Raw genomic sequence first — 24,109 nt, 5'->3', positions numbered from 1 at the left:
CAGAGTAGACACATTGACCTCAGTGGACTCAAGTTACTGAAATGCTTTGCTTCCAATGGGTGTACTCGTGAGTAGGGATGCCAGAAGGCACCATCTTCCATTCCATCCTGTATTGATCGCACGCAGCGCTGTTCCCATTCCCACTGCAGTTCATCTTCCACCAAAAACCATCTTCATCTTGCTGCCCACTGTAGCAAAATTATGAACGCTGTGTGGTTTAGGTAATTAATTGCATTATCCCAACCCATTCATTTCCAATGCAAAGGAAGCACAATGGAAATGGGAAAAACTTCCGTCAGTGGCATTCCCTTTGTGGCTTGAAAGAAACAACAACCGTGAACGCCAATCATATTAAGTGGGTTGATTTCCATTCTGGGCATGGGATGAGTAAGTGGACCTTGCCAATTTCCGTTCCCACTCTCGCTTTCATCAGAGAGCTCTGACATCCCAAACTCTGAGTGTGGCTTAGCTGCATATCACCCGAATGTCTCATTGTTGATGGGTGAACGCTTGGATTCCTTTAGCGTTCAGAAATGCATCTCTCCTTTCAGCCAATGGAAACACGGGCAGGGAAGATATTCAAGACCTTATCCGTCCTATCTTCAGAATAGCAGGTCTCCCTTTCCATTAATCAGCAACTATGATCTGACCCGGAGGGTTGGGAAGGGATTACAGGGCAGAAGATAACAAAAGATTAACATTGGAGGCCACTGAGCCCACCGGTGAGGTCCTGCCCTGAAGTATAGGCTTTGCCGGAGGGATGAATTGGCCTAAGTTAATTAAGACTGGTTTTAAACTCCGCTGATAGGTCAGCCCCCTCCTCCCTTCCACCCCCGTAAGTCACCTCCAGTCCATTTCATGAATAGTACAGATTGTGGTAGAAAAAGTGTCGTCTGGGAGGTTGCTGTGGTCTTCAAGGTGGGCAGAGCCAGAGGGTGGGGAAAACCCTGATCGGGACATTTCCGAAGGCTGAATAGCCGAGTGGAGAAAAGGTCCTTTTGTCTTGTTGCTTAACCCATGAAACGATGACCTCTCGACCCCGTTGACCCTTTTATTTTTTGTCCCTGAAAAGACTAAAACCAACCATGCCTGTACAAAAACCCCTTTTCTTTTCAGTTTTCTCATGGTCATTAAATTCCCCGCAGTGTTCTCTTTAAGTGCTCTCTGAGGCTGCCTTGTCGAGCGGGGCAGATATTTTGACTCTTTGAAGCCAATAGATTATTCTGCCCCTCCTCCCTTCCCCACGGCACCGGCGCTTTCTATTCTCTTTCTCTGCCTACGGCCTCCAAACTTCGGCAGCGGGCTGCATTCAGGGCATGTTCATCTGCGTCAGGACAAGATGAACAAGGAGAGAGGAGGAAAAAGCGTTTCTCTAGTGGCGTTCCTCTTTAACCGCCTCAAAAGTGCTTTCCAAGTGAGACATTGGGATGCAGTAATTAGCAATTTACTTCCAAACATCCTCCATTGCTCACAATTTGACAAAGGGCTGCAGCAGCCACTGCAAATGTGCTAATTGCAGGTTTACACCCTCTCTATAGTAGCCCGTGTCAAAATACAGCAACGGAGGACTTCGCTCAAAGCAGGCAGCAATCGATGATCTGATTCAGTGATGTGATAAACATAGAATCGTAGAATAGTAGAGTTGGAAGGGACCACAAGAGTCATCTAGTCGAACCTTCTGCAATGCAGGAATCTCAGCTCAAGCCTCCATGACAGATGGTCATCCAACATCTGCTTAAAAGCCTCCAAGGAAGGCTCCTGAGGGAGATGGTTCCACTGTTGAACAGTTTGTCAGAAAGTTTTCCCTGATGTTGAGTCAGATACTCCTTTTTTGACTACTATAATTCGCTCTACATGGGGCTGCCCTTGAAGCTGTCCCAGAAACTCCAGCGGGTGCAGAATGCTGCAGCGAGGCTCCTCACGGGGTCCCTGCCATGGGAGCATATTCACCCAGTGCTTTTCCAGTTGCACTGGTTCCTGGTGGAGTACAGGGTCAGATTTAAGGTCCTGGTTTTGACCTTTAAAGCCTTTCACGGCCTAGGACCCTCGTACCTACGGGACCGCCTCTCCCGGTATGCCCCACGGAGGACCTTAAGATCCATAAATAGCAACACCTTAGAGGTCCCAAGCCCTAAGGAAGTCAGATTAGCCTCAACCAGAGCCAGGGCCTTCTCAACACTGGCTCCAGCCTGGTGGAACGCTCTGTCTCATGAGACCAGGGCCCTGCAGGATCTGATTTCTTTCCTCAGGGCCTGTGAGACAGAGTTGTTCTGCTTGGACTTTGGCTTGGAATCAACTTGATCCCCTCCTCCGCTTTCCTTTCTCTTTTCTCCTTCTGTGATGGAACTCCCATTTGGGGACTTCCCTGGTTTTTTTCTGGCCCACGTAGGACCAGTCTGGATAGTTGGCCTTGGTGAAGATTTGACGTTTTTCATTCCCAAAAAGTTTTTGATTTGAGTTTCTAGTGAAACGAGGCTGCATTTTAATGTTGTACTTTAATCTTGTTTTTAGGTTGTATTTTAATCAATTGTTTTTATACCTGGTGTTAGCTGCCCTGAGCCTGGTCTTGGCTGGGGAGGGTGGGGTATAAATAAAATTTATTATTATAATTATTATTATTATTTGTAACTTGAAGCCATTGGTTCAAGTCGTCCCCTCCAGAGCAGGAGAAAACAAGCTTGCTCCATCTTCCATGTGACAGCTCTTCAGATATTGGAAGGTGGTTATCCTATCTCCTCTGTCTTTTCCAAACTAAACATACCAGTTCCTTCAACCGTTCCTCACCTAAGTGCCAGGCTGCTTTTCAAATCGCATCCTCAGGTGGAACAGTCCCTCCATTATTTCCTTTAAATTAAATCTGCAAGGTTGCCGCAACCCCGGTTAGGGTTTCAGAAGTGGGTTCCTGGGCCTTCCAAGCACTTTGACTGCCATGTTGCGGTTGTGGGTGAGCTTTGCCTTCAATCATGCTTACTTTTCTTAAGCTTTGGGATTAAGAACAACAACCCCGATTGGCCTCCTTGGGCTTCTTAAGCTCTGGAAACCAAGTGAAGGAGAGAGGCAAGAGTGGTGTTTAAAATGTGTAAGTCTTTGCCTGGGAATGACTGCAGTGAGATAAATTGCTGCCTCTCTGTGAATTAACATTTTTGCGAGATCTTAAAAAGCAATGGCTGTGAAATTGACTTGTAGCCCATTTTAATTGGGGTGGGCCAAAACTTTTAATAAATATCATGGGCAATATCTGGGCAGCTGCTTTGCCCTCCTGGCTTGAGAGGCTTAGCATGCTACTGGCATTGGCCAGAGGCAGCAGAACAGGAGAGAGGAACCTTGTTTCAGCCTGAGGGCCACAATCCTTTTTTGGCAGCCTTCTGAGGGCCACATGGGAGCCAGAAGCAGCAGTTTGATTTTGATTTGATTTTAGAATGAATTGATTTTAGAATGCATTTCAATTAATTGATTGTGATTTTATGTAAACTGTGTTACTTTTATTGTTAGCCGCTCTGAGTCCAGCTTCGGCTGGGGAGGGCAGGATATAAATTATTATAATAATTATTAATTAATAATTAATTAATTAATTAATTAATTAATTATTATTAATTTATTATAGTGGGAGGAGGGACAAATGTAAATTTTTGCCTTTATACTGTAGGCTGGTTTCTGTGCACAAACACTTTTCTCTCTTCCATCTGGGCAAGGAAAAGAGTTCCAAGGACAAGTAACCTCCAGCCAAAGCACTCAGCCAGGGTGCTAAGAGATGTTTAGTGGTAGATTGTGCAGGAAACTTAGCGTCAAGTGAGAAACGGAAGAGGGATTGGGAGCTGATCAGCATGCTAATGCAGCTTGCAGATGTGAAGAAGGGAAGGAGGGTCGCGGCCTTGCTGCCACACTCCAGTCTCTAGGAAAAAAAGCTACTTTCTGCACCCAACCTTATAGACTATCGGAGCTGCTGATCGCAGCCATCCAGATGGCCGATGCCGTTTTATGTGAGACATTCCTGTGTTTTGGTTTCATTACCAGAGCAAACGAGCGGAGCGTGACACAACTGCAGAAGGCAACCTGCACGCGGCTGCCAATGTATTAATCTGTGGGGGCTAATATCATAATGTAATTACTACAACAGCGCTTTCTGACTTAATTGAAAACTCTCTGTGCCTGGGCCATTAATGAGAAATGCATGATTTGGCGATTCAAAACAGAGGGAGCTGTGGGTCGTTGGGCGTGTGGCATAAGGGAGGACGGGAGGATTGATTCTTCCTGCCCCTCTGCTTTTGTCGTCATCGTCCCCCCCCCCCTCGGTGGCAGTGAAAAATGTCCTGGGCTTGAGATACACTGTGTGGTGTTTAACAGGCCCCTCTCCTTTCCTGTTTCCTCGAAAGGTATGGGTTTGCAGGTGTCAGACTGGTTGGACGCAGAGGAGTGGCAAGCGAAAGCAGCTTGGGAACCCTCAAGGGAAAGAGGACTCAGAGCCCGGGGAGTGGTGATGGTGGTGGGACGACGACGAAGAGACCGAGGGAGAAGATAGGGGAGCCTGGGAGGAGGATGTGTCAGAAGCTGAAGGGGTAACAGGACGTGGGTGGTGCTGTGGTTTAAACCACTGTGCTGTTTGGACTTGCTGATCAGAAGGTCAGCGGTTCGAGACCCCTCCATGGGGTGAGCGCCCATTGCTCGGTCCCAGCTCCTGCCAACCTAGCAGTTTGAAAGCACACAGTGCAAGTAGATAAATAGGCACCGCTCTGGCGGGAAGGTAAACAACGTTTCCGTGCCCTGCTCTGGCTTCACCAGAAGCAGCTTAGTCATGCTGGCCACATGACCCGGAAAAACTGTCTGCAGAAGCGGCCTGTAAAGCGAGATGAGCGCTGCAACCCCAGAGTCATTCACGACTGGACTTAACTGTCAGGGGTCCAGTTACAGATAGGTAGCCGTGTTGGTCTGTCATGGTCAAAACAAAATAAAAAAATTCCTTCCAGTAGCACCTTAAAGACCAACTGAGTTAGTTCTAGGTATGAGCTTTCGTGTGCATGCACACTTCTTCAGATACACTGAAACAGAAGTCACCAGACCCTTCTAAATAGTGGGAAGGTGGGGAGGGGTATTACTCAGAAGGGTGGTGGGAATGGGTGATTGGCAGATAGCTGCGATGAGCCTGTTGACGACTCTTAACGACTGCAATAGGTCTAACAGGAAAAAGCAAGGGGTGAGAAGGTGAAAAATGGCTTTGTCATGTATAATGAGATAAGAATCCAATGTCTTTATTCAAACCAGGTCTCTCCATAGTTTTAAGTTTGGTGATAAGTTGCAATTCAGCAGCTTCTCTTTCCAGTCTATTTCTGAAATTCCTTTGTAATAGAACAGCTACTTTGAGATCTTGTATAGAATGTCCTGGGAGATTGAAGTGTTCTCCTACTGGTTTTTCTGTCTTGTGGTTCCTGATGTCGGATTTATGTCCATTTATTCTTTGGCGTAAGGTCTGGCCTGTTTGTCCAATATAGAGAGCTGAAGGACACTGTTGGCATTTTATGGCATACACAATGTTAGACGATGAGCAATTAAATAGTCCCGAGATGGTATGTGTGATGTTGTTGGGGCCAGTAATGGTGTTGTCCGGGTGTATGTGGCAGCAAAGTTGGCATCTGGGTTTATTGCAGGCTCTGGTGCCAGTGTCCGTGTTAAGTCTGGTTATAGTATTATTGTGGGTTAGGAGTTGTTTAAGATTGGGGGGCTGTCTGGAGGCAATGAAAGGTCTTCCTCCCAGAGCTTGAGAAAGAGAACTGTCATTGTCCAGGAGAGGTTGTAGATCTCTGATGATGCGTTGTACTGTTTTAACTTGGGAGCTGTATGTGATGACTAGAGGTGTTCTGTTATTTTCTTTTTTGGGTCTGTCTTGCAGCAAGTTCTCTCTGGGTATCAGTCTGGCTCTGTTGATCTGTTGTCTAACTTCATCTGCTGGGTATTTTAGTTCTAAAAAGGTTTGCTGTAGATCTCTTAGGTGAGAGTCTCTGTCTGTAGAATTGGAGCAGATGCGGCTGTAACGTAGTGCCTGGCTATATACAATGGACTGTTTGGTATGTTTGGGATGGTAGCTAGAGGCATGTAGATATGTTTGTCGGTCAGTTGGTTTACGGTATAAGGTGGTGTCTATGCGCCCATCCTGTATTTTTATAGTAGTGTCCAAAAAATGTATTTCTTGCATAGATTGATTCATTGTTAGGTTGATGGTGGAGTGAAAATCATTGAATTTCTGGTGGAAGGTGTCCAGGGTCTGTTGACCATGTGTCCAGATGATAAAAATATCATCAATGTATCGCAGGTACAAGAGAGGTTTGAGTGGGTAGGAGTTTAGGAAACGTTGTTCTAAATCCGCCATGAAGATGTTGGCATACTGTGGGGCCATGCGGGTGCCCATTGCTGTGCCGCTGATCTGAAGGAACAGGTCATCACCGAATTTGAAGTTGTTGTGGGTAAGGACAAATTGGCAGAGTTTGGTAGCAAAGTCCGCTGTGGTTTTATCTGAAATGGTATTCCTTATAGCTTGTAAACCATCGTTGTGTGGGATATTGGTATACAGAGATTCCACATCCATAGTAGCTAGTATAGTATTGTTGGGAAGATTATTTAAAGATTGTATTTTCCTCAGAAAATCTGTGGTGTCACGTACATAGCTGGGAGCACTGATGGCATATGGTTTCAGAACAGAGTCCATATAACCGGAGACACCCACTGTAATAGTGCCAATACCTGAAATGATGGGGCGTCCTGGATTTCCTGGTTTGTGTATTTTAGGTAGAAGATAGAAAGTTCCTGGTCGAGGTTCTGTTGGTGTGTTTGTGAGGATCTGTTCTTGGATGTGTGGGGGTAGCTCCTTAACAATCTTGTTCAGTTCTTTTTTGTATTCTTGTGTGGGGTCTGAGTCCAATTTTATGTAAAAGGCGGTATTGGAAAGTTGTCTGTGAGCCTCCTGAATGTAGTCAGTTTTGTTCATGATGACGACCGCTCCACCTTTGTCCGCTTCTTTAATTATAATGTCTGGGTTGTTTCTGAGGTTTCTGGTTGTTTCTCAGAAACAACCCAGACATTATAATTAAAGAAGCGGACAAAGGTGGAGCGGTCGTCATCATGAACAAAACTGACTACATTCAGGAGGCTCACAGACAACTTTCCAATACCGCCTTTTACATAAAATTGGACTCAGACCCCACACAAGAATACAAAAAAGAACTGAACAAGATTGTTAAGGAGCTACCCCCACACATCCAAGAACAGATCCTCACAAACACACCAACAGAACCTCGACCAGGAACTTTCTATCTTCTACCTAAAATACACAAACCAGGAAATCCAGGACGCCCCATCATTTCAGGTATTGGCACTATTACAGTGGGTGTCTCCGGTTATATGGACTCTGTTCTGAAACCATATGCCATCAGTGCTCCCAGCTATGTACGTGACACCACAGATTTTCTGAGGAAAATACAATCTTTAAATAATCTTCCCAACAATACTATACTAGCTACTATGGATGTGGAATCTCTGTATACCAATATCCCACACAACGATGGTTTACAAGCTATAAGGAATACCATTTCAGATAAAACCACAGCGGACTTTGCTACCAAACTCTGCCAATTTGTCCTTACCCACAACAACTTCAAATTCGGTGATGACCTGTTCCTTCAGATCAGCGGCACAGCAATGGGCACCCGCATGGCCCCACAGTATGCCAACATCTTCATGGCGGATTTAGAACAACGTTTCCTAAACTCCTACCCACTCAAACCTCTCTTGTACCTGCGATACATTGATGATATTTTTATCATCTGGACACATGGTCAACAGACCCTGGACACCTTCCACCAGAAATTCAATGATTTTCACTCCACCATCAACCTAACAATGAATCAATCTATGCAAGAAATACATTTTTTGGACACTACTATAAAAATACAGGATGGGCGCATAGACACCACCTTATACCGTAAACCAACTGACCGACAAACATATCTACATGCCTCTAGCTACCATCCCAAACATACCAAACAGTCCATTGTATATAGCCAGGCACTACGTTACAGCCGCATCTGCTCCAATTCTACAGACAGAGACTCTCACCTAAGAGATCTACAGCAAACCTTTTTAGAACTAAAATACCCAGCAGATGAAGTTAGACAACAGATCAACAGAGCCAGACTGATACCCAGAGAGAACTTGCTGCAAGACAGACCCAAAAAAGAAAATAACAGAACACCTCTAGTCATCACATACAGCTCCCAAGTTAAAACAGTACAACGCATCATCAGAGATCTACAACCTCTCCTGGACAATGACAGTTCTCTTTCTCAAGCTCTGGGAGGAAGACCTTTCATTGCCTCCAGACAGCCCCCCAATCTTAAACAACTCCTAACCCACAATAATACTATAACCAGACTTAACACGGACACTGGCACCAGAGCCTGCAATAAACCCAGATGCCAACTTTGCTGCCACATACACCCGGACAACACCATTACTGGCCCCAACAACATCACACATACCATCTCGGGACTATTTAATTGCTCATCGTCTAACATTGTGTATGCCATAAAATGCCAACAGTGTCCTTCAGCTCTCTATATTGGACAAACAGGCCAGACCTTACGCCAAAGAATAAATGGACATAAATCCGACATCAGGAACCACAAGACAGAAAAACCAGTAGGAGAACACTTCAATCTCCCAGGACATTCTATACAAGATCTCAAAGTAGCTGTTCTATTACAAAGGAATTTCAGAAATAGACTGGAAAGAGAAGCTGCTGAATTGCAACTTATCACCAAACTTAAAACTATGGAGAGACCTGGTTTGAATAAAGACATTGGATTCTTATCTCATTATACATGACAAAGCCATTTTTCACCTTCTCACCCCTTGCTTTTTCCTGTTAGACCTATTGCAGTCGTTAAGAGTCGTCAACAGGCTCATCGCAGCTATCTGCCAATCACCCATTCCCACCACCCTTCTGAGTAATACCCCTCCCCACCTTCCCACTATTTAGAAGGGTCTGGTGACTTCTGTTTCAGTGTATCTGAAGAAGTGTGCATGCACACGAAAGCTCATACCTAGAACTAACTCAGTTGGTCTTTAAGGTGCTACTGGAAGGAATTTTTTTATTTTGTTTTGTCAGGGGTCCCTTTACCTTCTTTAACAGGGCTTAGTGAGCAGGGAGAGTCTGTGGCGGAGAGTCTGGGAGAAGAGAAACGAGGCAAAGATGAGTCCAGCTGCTCCCAGAACCAGGAGAGGCATGAAACCAGCAAGCAGAACTTGAGCACAATTCTTTGATTCTATTTCCCTCTGAATAAAGGGGTCAAACAGGGCTGCCTCTTGGCCCCTTTTCTATTTAATTTCTACATCAATGACATCGTTACAACCATGAAGGCCCTAAACCAATCTGCCCCCTCTTTACAACAGCTCAAGATCCCCATATTACTCTACGCGGACGACATGGTGATACTGCCTTTAACCAAGCAGGGCTTAAACAACATGCTCAGAGGGCTCATGACATATTGTGATACCAACTCCCTCAAAATCAATTTTGCCAAAACCAAAACTCTTACTTTTGGCACGAAAATTCGGAAGCCATTCTGGAATTTTGAGGGCCACTCTATTGAATATTGTTCAGCATTCAAGTATTTGGGTATCACTTTTCAGTATGGGCTTAGCTGGTCAGCTCACCTAAATATGTCCATCCTGGCTGCCCGTAGAACCATCAAAGCTTTGGAGAAATTCTTCTATGCAAAAGGCGGCCAGTTGGTTCCACCAATCAGAAAAGCATTTATCAGCAAAGTCCTCCCGATGCTACTGTATGGGGTTGAAATCTGGGGGTGGAATTTAAAAACACTACAACGGCTCGAGATTTTACAAAACTCCTTTGCACGAAAGGTACTGGGTCTCCCCAAGGGCTCGGTTGCTGCACAGTTAAGAACAGAACTGGGCCTCCCCTCCATTGTTGCGAGAGCCCACATTAGAATTATTAGTTTTTATTGTAAATTAATCAAAGCCCCAGGTTCCCTTTTAGCCAGGCAAGCCTTTTTAACTTGTTCTCACAGCAATAAATGGTCCAAGGCCATGGAGACTATTACTGCACGCTACTCCCTCCCAGATCTGGACACGCTGTCAGCTTGGGATCAACATAAAATCTGGGCCTGGATTCTTACTAGACACGAGGCCATGGACCGGGCACAGTCCACCACAGCTCGCCTCTCCATGTGGCTCCCTAAAGTGAAAGTGGTAAGATCACTTGCCAACTACTTGATAGACCTGACGGAGCCCAATTTGAGAAGAGCGTTTACCATGGCCCGTTTCCATTCTATACCCACGGCCTTCCTGCAGGGGATTTACTCTAAGACCCCTATTACTCAGCGTCTATGTCCATGCACAATGAATGAAGTAGAGGACTTCATACATTTCTTTTTCTACTGCCCTATTTATGAGCTAATAAGAACTAAGCTCCTCCTCTTGATCCCGTCCACCATCACATCTAAGGAAGACTGTTTGAAATCGCTTCTTGTGGACGCAAATCCCCAAGTTACACGTGGGGTGGCAATCTTTATAGTGCAGGCCTTGAAACTCAGGGCTACTCTGACGGGGTAGTGTGTCCTAGACCTGGACCTGTCTTAATTCTTTTATTACCTTTTTAACCTAATGTCCCGAGCCTATTTTGGGGCCATTATATGCTTTATATACATTCGCAGTAATATCGCTTTGAATTTTGTTTGGTTGTTTGTCTCTAGCATTTTTTATTTTTTTTAAAATCCTGCTATGGCTGTATGCTAATGCAATAAAGGTTTGATTGATTGATTCTTTGATTCTATGAACACTGTCCCCTCCTCCTCCTGTTGTTGTTGTTGTTGTTGTTTAGTCATTTAGTTGTGTCCGACTCTTCATGACCCCATGGACCAGAGCACGCCAGGCACTCCTGTCTTCCACTGCCTCCCGCAGTTTGGTCAAACTCATGCTGGTAGCTTCGAGAACACTGTCCAACCATCTCGTCCTCTGCTGTCCCCTTCTCCTTGTGCCCTCAATCTTTCCCAACATCAGGGTCTTTTCCAGGGAGTCTTCTCTTCTCATGAGGTGGCCCAAAGTCTTGGAGCCTCAGCTTCAGGATCTGTCCTTCCAGTGATCACTCAGGGCTGATTTCTTCAGGGCTTCTATTTGCCAGGAGGCGATGGGACCAGTGGCCATGATCTTAGTTTTTTTTTGATGTTGAGCTTCAGACCATATTTTGCGCTCTCCTCTTTCACCCTCATTAAAAGGTTCTTTAATTCCTCCTCACTTTCTGCCATCAAGGTTGTATCATCTGCATATCTGAGGTTGTTGATATTTCTTCCGGCAATCTTAATTCCAGTTTGGGATTCATCCAGCCCAGCCTTTCGCATGATGAATTCTGCATGTAAGTTAAATAAGCAGGGAGACAATATACAGCCTTGTTGTACTCCTTTCCCAATTTTGAACCAATCAGTTGTTCCATATCCAGTTCTAACTGTAGCTTCTTGTCCCACATAGAGATTTCTCAGGAGATAGATGAGGTGATCAAGCACTCCCATTTCTTTAAGAACTTGCCATAGTCCCTTCCTGTAGTCTCCAGCAATTCAGAAGCATTTCTGCCTCCAACTGTGGAGGCAGGCCATAGCCATCATGGCTAGCAACCATCAATGTACCTCTCCTCCATGATAATCCTCTTTTATAGGTACCTACATTTGTGGCCATCATTGCCTCCTGGGGGAGCGAATGCCATCATTTAACTATGTGCTAACGTGAAGAATCCCGTTCTTTTCTGTCCTGGATCTTCCAGCACTCAGCTTCACTATAACACTTCTCATACTGTTATCATAGAACTGTGGTTGAAAGGGACCACAAGGGTCATCTAGTCCAGCCCCCTGCAATGCAGGAATATTTTGCCCAGCGTAGGGCTTGAACCCATGACCCTGACTGAGCTACCGATCGAGCTATGCAAGGGGAAGTAAAGCTTTTCTGCATCCCTGAAACCAGAACCTTGAGATCTGCAATCTGAAGCCTGGTGCAATATTTATAGACTTAGAATTACAGAATTCTGAGCCTAGGAATGAATGGAACTTAGAAACCCTTTCATACGAAACACCACTTTGAACTGCCCTATGCTTTATTCAGCCCCAGCAGTGGTGGGTGGAAGCCATTTTCTTGCTGCTTGTTGTTAAACAACCGGAAAACAGTGAATTCTTTCTGATCTAATGCAAACCGTCCAGAAATCCAGATCCAGATTTGCCTTCTGCCCCTCTATTTCCAATTGCATTCATCCCAGACTTCGGCTTACCCTTGAGCTGACGCTCGTTGTTCCCCAAAATAAAGACTCTGTTGTTAACCCTGGGCGATTTGTCGGCGAAACCCACGCTTGAAGTGTTTGAGCCCCTATCCCCAATACTTACACCTACACAGCACTGTTAGCACAGTTAAGACTGACAGCATTGTTTTCCTAACTGGTTTTGTTCTTGTTTCTCTGTTGACAGCATCTTTGTCTTTGAACCTTTGTAAACATGCACAATAAACCGCTAGCCTTGACATTTCCGTAAAGAATTCTGCTCGGCACCCTGTTATCCTTCTAGTGCTGGCTCATCAGCCAAGGACGGTGTGTGCTTTCGTGAATGCTACTTTCCCCATTCATTTCATTCCAGTGTTTGAGGTCAATACTATTGGTTTCAAACATTGCACACTCTTGCATGGCATCTCTCTCGGCATTTGCATTGTGAAGGGCAGGTTGCCAGGAATTCCTTGTTCTTTCTGCTTTGTGTTCCTTTCATTGTTTCCCTGCTGTGGTAGTTTTGAACAGAAGCTCTTTTCCTTAAAGTAAAAAAACTTGCAATCCTTGACCTAGAACACGGGAATGTATTGATTGCAGAGTGTTGTTCGCTGCCTTTTTCTCTCTCTCTCCACCCCCAGCCCTCTCTCTGAGTGGTGCATGTATTTCAAAAGAGCCTGTCCATTAAGTTAATTGGATTTGGTGTACTGATCATGTTCTTATGAATATGTAGATACAAGAGGATTTTTCTTCATTGTGCGAAGCGGGGAGAAGGTTTATGGTGGCAGCAAGAGGAAAAACATTCTGCGCAGAGAACATGAGTGGTTGCACATGACTTAAATCGCTCATTGCCACGCGGAAGTGAATTTAACCTTGATTTGGATGGGCAATAGACTTGCTTGCCTAAGACCATGCAATCAATTCATAGCTAATAATTATATTTAGTTGTCTTTAAAGAACGGGCAATGGCTTGCCCCAAACCATACAGTGAATTCATAGCTAATCACAATATTTATTTGTCTCATTTGTGTTTTCTTTCAAAGAGGTGAGAGTAGCATCCATGAGAACCCAGCTGAATCAAAGCATTGCTGTTTCCAACAATGGAGGCAGAACATAACCAATATGACTAGGTACTATTTCATAGCATTCCCCTCCATGAATTTGTCTACTCTTTTGAAGCTATCCAAGTTACCCCTAAGGGACGCGGGTGGCACTGTGGGTTAAACCACAGAGCCTAGGGCTTGCCAATCAGAAGGTCGGCGGTTCGAATCCTCTCAACGGGGTGAGCTCCCATTGCTCGGTCCCTGCTCCTGCCAACCTAGCAGTTCAAAAACATGTCAAAGTGCAAGTAGATAAATAGGTACCGCTCTGGCAGGAAGGTAAACAGCGTTTCCGTGTGCTGCTCTGGTTTGCCAGAAGCGGCTTAGTCATGGTGGTCACATGACCCAGAAGCTGTACGCCGGCTCCCTCGGCCAATAAAACAAGATGAGCACCGCAACCCCAGAGTCGTCCACAACTGGACCTAACAGTCAGGGGTCCCTTTACCCTTTACCTTTAAGTTACCCCTGCTCTGTGAATCCCTGCAACTTCACCAGATTCTTTGGGCGTGTTCAGAGGAACACATCCCTAAATTGTGGCAGTCCCTCCCCACCATCATTGCTCGGCTTCCAGCATAAAACTGAGATTGTAGAGGAGGAAAATTCAACCACTCTGTGCATTAAAGGAAGGGGAAATTGCAAAGCCTTCGCATTTGAGATTCATGGCTAAGGAAGCAACTCAAGTGGCCTCAGCGGCTGCTGCCTTCCTTTGAGGTCTTCTCCGTTACTTATTTATTAAATGTTGGCTGGAGAAGCTTTCTCTCTAAAAATAACCTCTGGTCTCGGTGGATTGTTCGTTCCTGCCTGTCTTCCTTTCATGCCACTCAGTGTGCATATTCTGAAGCTAACTGCCACGGACAGGCACTTCGGCAGGTGCCAACCCTTGAAATATGCTTTCTTAAAGACACAGCTTCTACTAGAGGCAGGTGCCCCCCCCCCCACTGCATACATACGTCGGTGGTCCCCGAACCCTTTTAGCCTCTGGCTTTGCCATATCGACAAGGTCAATGTGGATAAGCTTCAGATGTGTTAGCCACAAGAATGTTACAGGCTACTGTTTTGACCTCCAAACCGTGTTGACTGCCGCAAGGATTCCTCTCCCGCAATTCTAAACCATTTGAGGGACTTCTACCATTTTAATTTTTCATTATTTGCAGTTCTGAGCCTTTAATAATAATAATAATATCTCACCCACCTGACTGGGTTACTGCAGCCTCTCTGGGGAGCTTCCAGTAAATTAAAACACAGTAAGGCATTAAACATTAAAAACTTCCCAGCAGGTGTCTTCAGTTGTTTGTTATATGACGGGAGGGCGTTCCACAGGGCAGGTGCCACCACCGAGAACGCCCTCTGCCTGGTTCCCTTGTAACTTCACTTCTTGCAGTGAGGGAACCGCCAGAAGGCCCTCGGAGCTGGACCCCAGTGTCCAGGCTGAACGATGGGGGTGGAGACGTTCCTTCAGGTATTTTAAGTGGTGTGTCCTGCATGTGTACATTTGTAAGAATATAAGGAAAGCCCTGCTGGATCAGACCAAAGGCCCATCTAGTCCAGCATCAAGTTCTCTCCATGGCCAACCAGAATTCCCCAATGGGAAGCCGACAAGTGGGACCTGAATGCAACAGCACTCTTCTCACTTGTGATTCCCCGAAACTAGTAATCAGAAGAACACTTCTTCCGATAAAGCAGTCTTTCTCAACCTGTGGGTCCCCAGATGTTGTTGAACTACAACTCCCGTCACCCCTAGCTAGCAAGGCCAGAGCTCAGGGATGATGGGAGTTGTAGTCCAACAACATATGGGCACCCACAGGTTGAGAAGTGCTGCAAAAGAGGATGGAGAACATAACCATTGCACCTGATAGCCACTAACGGACTCATTCATTTGCTTGATTCTCTTGTTGGACATTACTGCCTCTTCCAGGAGAAAATTCCATAGTTTAACTTCTTGCTGTGTGAAGAAGTCCTTTCTTTTGTCTATAGTGAATCTTCCAAGTCTATTGAATAACCTCCTTCATTGTCTATCGGTTCGTCAATACCGTGTAAAGATGAGCTGCTGCCTTTACCCCTTAAGGGCAAGCCAGTGATCTTTCATAGGTTCTTTTATTTTTATTTTATTTTATTTTTATAAAAACCCACAAACCTCCTTTCACCCGAGGGGGATTGGTTGTCACAAGGTGTTGATTGATAAGAAAATGATAGCAGCTGCAGGTGAAAAAGAAAATGCAGCTCTCTTGTTTGCTCGCAAAACCAATTGTTTTTGATCAGAGCATCAGAAACTGCTGGAGCATTGTGGATTTCTCTCTCCAGAAGTAAGCACTGCTGATTATTTCCACACGCGGGCAGTTTCTTCATTGTTTGATCATTTCCCTCTGCCTCGGTTGAAAGTTTTGAAACATTTGTTTGATTTGAGTATGTGCCAGGCTAGAAGGTTGGTGGGGAATACAGCAAGATGTGCTTGTTCTTTGGAGGTTCACTTGCAAATTCTCGGAAGGGGTAGAAGCTACTACAGGAAACGGTGGCAACTCAATGGCTATGCTTGAGACTTTTTAGTTTAAGGAAAGGAGGTCATGGTAGATATGCATGGAATCCCAGAATTCCATGGAAGGGACCATGAGGGTCATCTAGCCCAACCCCCTGAATCTTTTGCCCAACGTGGGGCTCAAACCCATGACCCTGAGATTAAGAGTTTTGTGCTCTCCAACTGAGCTATTCAGGAAAATGGTGATGATGATAAAGTGGACAGAGAGCCAAACCTAACAAATGCGTATTCTTGGTAGTTAGCGTGAGAAGGGACTAAGTCCACAGAGCTGTACAGCTGATAGATAGACCATAGAAATGCAATTGGTAGAGAGGGATCTGTGTGATGTCATGTCCCCTCTTTTCCTGGAGAGGAAGTTGCATGCAGTACTTCCTGTTCCTCCTGAGCTCTCTTCCTGTGAGCAGCCATAAGGGCAGATGTACCCTGTGTTTACTCCAGCTCCAGACACAAGCCTGAAGCTCGTTATCCTGTGAATATAAGTATTTTGCTTGCATAGTTTTGACTGCTTGACAGATTAGAGAACTGGGCCAAAACAAACAAGATGAATTTTAACAGGGAGAAATGTAAAGTATTGCACTTGGGCAAAAAAAATGAGAGGCACAAATACAAGATGGGTGACACCTGGCTTGAGAGCAGTACATGTGAAAAGGATCTAGGAGTCTTGGTTGACCACAAACTTGACATGAGCCAACAGTGTGACGCGGCAGCTAAAAAAGCCAATGCAATTCTGGGCTGCATCAATAGCAGTATAGCATCTAGATCAAGGGAAGTAATAGTGCCACTGTATTCTGCTCTGGTCAGACCTCACCTGGAGTACTGTGTCCAGTTCTGGGCACCACAGTTCAAGAAGGACACTGACAAACTGGAACGTGTCCAGAGGAGGGCAACCAAAATGGTCAAAGGCCTGGAAATGATGCCTTATGAGGAACGGCTAAGGGAGCTGGGCATGTTTAGCCTGGAGAAGAAGAGGTTAAGGGGTGATATGATAGCCATGTTCAAATATATAAAAGGATGTCACATAGAGGAGGGAGAAAGGTTGTTTTCTGCTGCTCCAGAGAAGCGGACACGGAGCAATGGTTCCAAACTACAAGAAAAAAGATTCCACCTAAACATTAGGAAGAACTTCCGGACAGTAAGAGCTGTTCGACAGTGGAATTTGCTGCCAAGGAGTGTGGTGGAGTCTCCTTCTTTGGAGGTCTTTAAGCAGAGGCTTGACAACCATATGTCAGGAGTGCTCTGATGGTGTTTCCTGCTTGGCAGGGGGTTGGACTCGATGGCCCTTGTGGTCTCTTCCAACTCTATGATTCTATGATTCTATGCTGCCATTGCTGTGAAACCCATGCATGATAATAAATAAGTAGATTATATTTTTAAGCTTACTTTCCAATTTGTTGCCTGGTGCTTTATTAAGCGGGGGGTACAAAAGAGAAGCCAGCTTCCTTCATAGGTGGATTTGCTCAAAACAAGGTTTTACACCCTAATGCCTATGCTTATAATTTTGCTGCCAATAATGGGATTTTAAAACTCTCTTCAGCCCCCACATGGGGGCTCCTGGAGGGATAAATTGTGTTTAATAGGTATTTACCTGCCTATTAAAAACTGCCCCACAGAATGGGAGGTTCCTTGGAGGTTTTTAAGCAGAGGTTAGATAGCCATCTGCCATGGATGCTCTAGCTGAGATTCCTGCATTGAAGGGGTTGGACTAGATGACCCTGGGGCCCCTTACAATTCTACAATTCTATGATTCCATGTACAGTGGTGCCCCGCAAGACGAATCCCTCGCAAGATGAAAAACTCGCTAGACGAAAGGGTTTTCCGTTTTTCAAGGTGCTTCGCAAGACGAATTTCCCTATGGGCTTGCTTCGCAAGACGAAGATGTCTTGCGAGTCTTGCGAGTTTTTTCCCTCCCCCCCCTTTTTCTAAGCTGCTAAGCCGCTAATAGCCGCTAAACCGCTAATAGCGCTAATCCGCTAAGCCGCTAATGTCCGTGCTTCGTAAGACGAAAAAACCGCTAGACGAAGAGACTCGCGGAACGGATTATTTTTGTCTTGCGAGGCACCACTGTATTTCGGTCCCTGAGCATCAGAAGTCAGTGTGCAGACAGGGTGGTGGTTTTTACTCAAACCGGGACACCTTACTCCCTGACATCTGGCTGGAGAACTCCCAAGATTTGAGTTTCTACTGAAATGAGGCTGCATTTTAATGTTGTATTTTAATCTTGTTTTTAAGTTGTATTTTAATCAATTGTTTTTATACCTGGTGTTAGCTGCCCTAAACCTGGTATTGGCTGGGAAGGGCAGGGTATAAATAAAAATTATTATTATTATTATTATTATTATTATTATTATTATTATTATTATTATTAAAAAAGCCATGCTTGCACCCCAGGAGTCCACTAGTAGGTTGTGTTGGACTTGATTGGTCCCTAGTTGTGTCATTGCGAGAAGCAAAGCTACAGGGAACCAGGCAGAGGGCCTTCTCGGTAGTGGCGCCCGCCCTGTGGAACGCCCTTCCAGCAGATGTCAAAGTGATAAACAACTACCTGACATTCAGAAGATATCTTAAGGCAGCCCTGTTCAGGGAAGTTTTTAACGTGTGATATTTTAGTGTATTTTTGGTTTCTATGGAAGCCGCCCAGAGTGGCTGGGGAGGCCCAGCCAGATGGGCGGGGTATAAATAATAAATTATTATTATTATTATTATTATTATTATTATTATTATTATTAGTCTGACCTTTGCATTGCCTGGCCTTTCCTGACAATAGCCATTGGATAGGTAAAGGTAAAGGGATCCAGTCACGGACGACTCTGGGGTTGCGGCGCTCATCTCGCTTATTGGCCGAGGGAGCCGGCGTACAGTTTCTGGGTCATGTGGCCAGCATGACTAAGACACTTCTGGCAAACCAGAGCAGCGCATGGAAACACGATTTACCTTCCTGCCGGAGTGGTACCTGTTTATCTACTTGCACTCTGATGTGCTTTTGAACTGCTAGGTTGGCAGAAGCAGGGACCGAGCAACGGGAGCTCACCCTGTCGCAGGGATTCAAACTGCCGACCTTCTGATCGGCAAGCCCTAGGCTCTGTGGTTTAACCCACAGCGCCACCCGCGTCCCTAGCCATTGGCTATCTGGCCGTAAAAGAGGCTCTCTTGTCTAAGCCTCTGCACCAGGGCTGCCTTTGCTGCAAACACTGCGGCAATAAGGCATCGCACACTCCACGCAAGTGGGGCTGTAGCCACAGAGGACCAGCTGAAAAAGCTCTTTCCGTCCAGCATGAATTAGGACACGCCATTTAAAAAATTCATGGCAAGATTACATAAAACCATATGTTGCCTGTATGTGTGTGTGTATATATATCTCTCTATAATTCTCAAGGCTCCGCCCCCAGCTTTGCATTAAAAATGTGCAGCTGCTGAACATTAGACATTCCATTAGAGTAACAGGCTTGAGACGTGAGCTTCACAGTTAGCAACGAGGGAAGGGAAAGGGGTTGGGGGAAGAGAAAGTGTTTTCGAGCACAGTGTTTATTTGATGCTTCTTTGAAACGGTGGTGTCACTAAGTGGATCAAGATTTTTATTGTCTGAGAAATAAGGAAGCCTGTTTAAGAGGAGGCCGGGTGTGCTGGACGGGTGCCTGTTTTTGCAGTAACCCAGCTGCTGTGCTTCGGCGCGCTCTCTGCCTCCCCTTCTGCCGCTGCTATTTGGACTTCAAGAATTCCAGGGCCAAAGTGGCTCTACCCATAACCACACCTAGAATGTCTGCTTTGCCATTCAAAATTTCTGCATGTAGACAGTCCCAGGTTCTGCAGGTTGCAGCTGGTGGGGGGAGGGGAACAGTCCTGAGACCAGTTGCCCCTCAGAGTAGATCACACCAAACTACATGGACAACTGGTGTTAGTTAAATTAGTAGCTTGGACTACTGCAATGCGCTCTACCTGGGGCTACCTTTGAAGATGACCCGGAAACTACAACTAATCCAGAATGCGGCAGCTAGACTGGTGATTGGGAGCGGCCACTGAGACCACATAACACCGGTCTTGAAAGGCCTACATTGGCTCCCAGTACGTTTCCAAGCACAATTCAAAGTGTTGGTGTTGACCTTGAAAGCCCTAAATGGCCTCTGTCCTGTATATCTGAAGGAGCGTCTCCACCCCCATTGTTCAGCCCAGACATTGAGGTCCAGCACCGAGGGCCTTCTGGCGGTTCCCTCACTGCGAGAAGCCAAGTTACAGGGAACCAGGCAGAGGGCCTTCTCGGTAGTGGCACCCGCCCTGTGGAACGCCCTCCCACCAGATGTCAAAAAGAGCAACAACTACCAAACTTTTAGAAGACATCTGAAGGCAGCCCTGTTTAGGGAAGCTTTTAATGTTTGATGCTGTATTTTAATATTTGGTTGGAAACTGCCCAGAGTGGCTGGGGAAGCCCAGCCAGATGGGCGGGGTATAAATAATAAATTATTATTATTGTTGTTGTTGTTGTTTGTTTGTTTGTTTTCACCACTACATTCATATTTCATACTTCCTTCATAGAGCTCAGGGTGGCGGAGATGGCTCATTTCATCCTCACAACAACCCTGTGAAGTTAGGTTAATCTGGGAATAGTAATTGGCCAATGTCACCCAATGAGATTCATACAGATTTGAACCCTAGTCTACCAGATCCTTGTCCACCACTCTAACCACTACACCATACTGCTAACTCTAAGCCACCAGCCCTCCCAAAGGTTGCCAATCACTACCATTTCAGACCCCATTAGTGTACTTTTGGATGTTTTTGCCCCAGTGTTCATCACTTAACACTTGTTTACATTGAACCTGTATCTGTCCTTTTGATGCCTGTTCATCCTCTTTGGATAAATCATCTTGGAACTCCTCACAATCCTATTTAGCTTTAGCCATCCTGAACGGTTGGGTGTCACCAGCAAATTTGCCATCTCACTGCTTATCCTAATTGCAGATTATTTATGAACAAGTTAAAAAGCATCTGTCCCAGTGCAGATCTCTTGGGAGACCCAGCTTCCTACATCCGTCCACTGGAAGAACTGTTCATTTATTCCTTTCCCCACTTTGTTTTTTTAACTAAGTAATGATGCATAAGAGGACCTGTCCCTTTCCCCCACCTCTGCTAAGCTTATTCAATGAGTCTTTAATGAAGGATCAGTATCAACAGCTAACTGAAAATCCAAGTACAGTGGTACCTCTAGTTGTGGACATGATCCGTTCTGGGGTGGACTTCTGCGCAAGTGCAGAGCATGATAGAGCACTTCTGCGCATGTGCGAAGCACGCATAACACTTCTGTGCATGTGCGAAACATGCAGAACACTTCTGCGCACGCAGGCGTGGCGAAACCCAGAAATATACACTTCCGGGTCTGCCGGGTTCGCAAGCCAAAGAGACGCAACATGAACCTAACACAACACAAGGTATGACTGTAAGCAGTATCTCCTCCACCGTCCTTTGACCTAGGCTTATGGACACTTTCAACAAAACTCCAAAATGTTAGGCAGCACATACCATTGCAGAAGCCATGCTGGTACTTCTTCAGCATGGCTTGTTCTTCTATATGCTGGCTGTTCTGTCTTTGATCATGTTTTTCCACCAGTTTTTTTTCAGGACAGATAATGAGCTAACCTACTTGTAGCTTCCTTTACCAGCCCCCCCAACCGCAAATTATTTTTTAAAATTGGTTTACATTGGTATTTCCCAGCCTTCAGCTACCTATCTTAGAAGATCAGCAATTTCACATGTGAGTTCTTTAAGAACTCTCGGGTGGATGCCATGCAGACCCAGCGATTTGTCGGTTTTTATTGTGCTCATCTCTTGTCACCACTATTTACCACATTTCCTCTGACTCCCTTGCTGAGAAAATTGGATCAGTCACAGATCACTCCTGCAGTGACGACGGATGCAAATAATACATTCACCTTCTCTTAAACATCCTTTTCCTCCTTGAGCACACATAGAATCATAGAATCATAGAATCGTAGAGTTGGAAGAGACCACAAGGGCCATCGAGTCCAACCCCCTGCCAAGCAGGAAACACCATCAGAGCACTCCTGACATATGGTTGTCAAGCCTCTGCTTAAAGACCTCCAAAGAAGGAGACTCCACCACACTCCTTGGCAGCAAATTCCACTGTCGAACAGCTCTTACTGTCAGGAAGTTCTTCCTAATGTTTAGGTGGAATCTTTTTTTCTTGTAGTTTGGAACCATTGCTCCGTGTCCGCTTCTCTGGAGCAGCAGAAAACAACCTTTCTCCCTCCTCTATGTGACACCTTTGACTCCCTTCTCATCCAAAGGTCCAACAAAGTCTCCCTGCTTGGTCTCCTGTTTCTAATGCCTTTACATAATTTGTTGTTTGCTTTTACGGTTTTGGCAACACGTTCCTCAGAATTCTTTTTTCAGCATCCCTTATTGTCTACTGGAATTTCTTTGGCCAGCGTTTCTGTTCCTTTTCGTCCTCTTTACTTGGGCAAGACTGCCATTTTCTGAAGGAAGCCCCATATAACTTCTTTGACACTAACTTGTTAAACCACACAGAAATCCTCTTGGGTTTTGTAGCAACCACATTGATCGTCAGTATACATTTTCGCTGAACTTCTATTATTGCGATTTTGAAGACCCCCCCTAGCATTCTGAAGAGCTTTGACCCTCTGGACTTTCTCTTCCAGCTTCCTTTTTACGAATCCCCTCGTTTTATTTTCAGTTAGAAGTGTCCCCTTTTTGAAGTCCAATGTGTCTGATGGTGGACTTCCTTTCCCCTGAAGAAGTCTCAGAAGCCAGAGCGCTCAAAATCCACAGCAGCCTCAGGCCACAGGAGTCCTCAACCTCTTGAGATCCCTTGACCTTTCTCTCATTCCATCGCTAAGTAAAGCTTGAGCACAGATGATGATGGAGTAGCCTTGTTTCCCGTCCTTCCATTTGAGAGGAAGTTTTCCCTTCTGAAATTTCATATCCCAGATGGACTCAAGGAAGTGCTCAGATGCTCTGGAGCAGCGCTAAAACGCACCCAAATGCCTTTGTTCTCACAAACAGCGGAGTGGAAGGTACTTTTGTCTCTGCAGAATCTTGCTTCCGCTGGGGAACCACATAATCGAGTGCTCCTCCATGCACACAAACTCTCCATAAATCTGAACATGTAAAGAGGATGAGCATGTCAGAGAAAACACTGGTCTGAGGACTATGGCAAGGTTTAGGGTAGCCTCTCATGCATTGTGAAGAAAATAAGAGAATGGGGTTTGTGTGGCTAGGCTGATCTCCCTTCTGCCTTCCTTGTGCTAACACTAGGATTGCCATACGTCCGGGAAATCCTGGACATGTCCTCTTTTGGGGGGTCTACATGCCCATCTGGAGGAATTTTTTACAATTTTAAGCAAATGTCCAGGGTTTTTTGGGGGGAGGGGGTTAAAAAAAAGTGTGCATGGGTGGCTCAGTTTTGGGGTCTGGTGCAGGCAATCATGCAAAAAAAACTGCGCTCAACATGTTTTTTTGTCTGGATTTTTACCTCTGGAAATCTGGCAATCCTAGCCAACAGACAAATGTTTTTTTCATTCAGTGTGTGTGCATGCTTTCAAATGGTTTTAGGCGTTCCCAGTGTTTCTTAAAGCAGGGCTACTTATTTAAATACTTTTATTTATGTGTGTGTGTTATTTTAATTTCATACCCTCCAACATTCCTGCCGAGGAAAATGGGGATATCCAATTCCATAATACAAATAATAATTTTACTATTTATACCCCACCCACCTGACTGGGTTCCCCCAGCTACTCTGGACAGCTTCCAACATATTTAAAAGCATAATAAAACATTGAAAACTTCCCTATACAGGGCTGCCTTCAGATGTCTTCTAAAGGTTGTCTCCTTGGCTCAGGGGACGGATAACTCCATACCCTCCAACATTTCTCTGATGAAAATAGGGAGGTCCAACTATACCCTCCAATATTTCTCTGGTGCAAATAGGGATGTCCTAAGGAAAAGCTGGACATTCCAGGATCAAATGAGAAACCAGGAAGGCTTCTGTAAATCTTACGATACAATAATCTTTATTGTCATTGTCCCATACAGAACAACGAAACTGAAAAATCTACATAAGACATTCAGAACTCAACAAGCCTGCTATCCCAACTATCCCAACCTGGTTAGCCCCCTAAAAACTGATACCCCATTTTCAAATGCAAT

The 24,109-nt window shown here is 45.2% G+C and overlaps 1 protein-coding gene across 10 annotated transcripts in view; it reads left to right on the top strand.

The window, feature by feature from the left end:
• Positions 1-24,109, top strand: part of TENM4 (teneurin transmembrane protein 4) — a 659,336-nt gene that overhangs the window by 178,643 nt on the left and 456,584 nt on the right. The window lies entirely within an intron of this gene.

This window comes from Podarcis erhardii (genome assembly GCF_964252035.2).
Source record: "Podarcis erhardii genome assembly, chromosome: 4".
NCBI lineage: Eukaryota > Metazoa > Chordata > Lepidosauria > Squamata > Lacertidae > Podarcis > Podarcis erhardii.
Note: the sequence above shows the minus strand (reverse complement) of the source record. Positions and strands in the feature narration are given on the sequence as shown.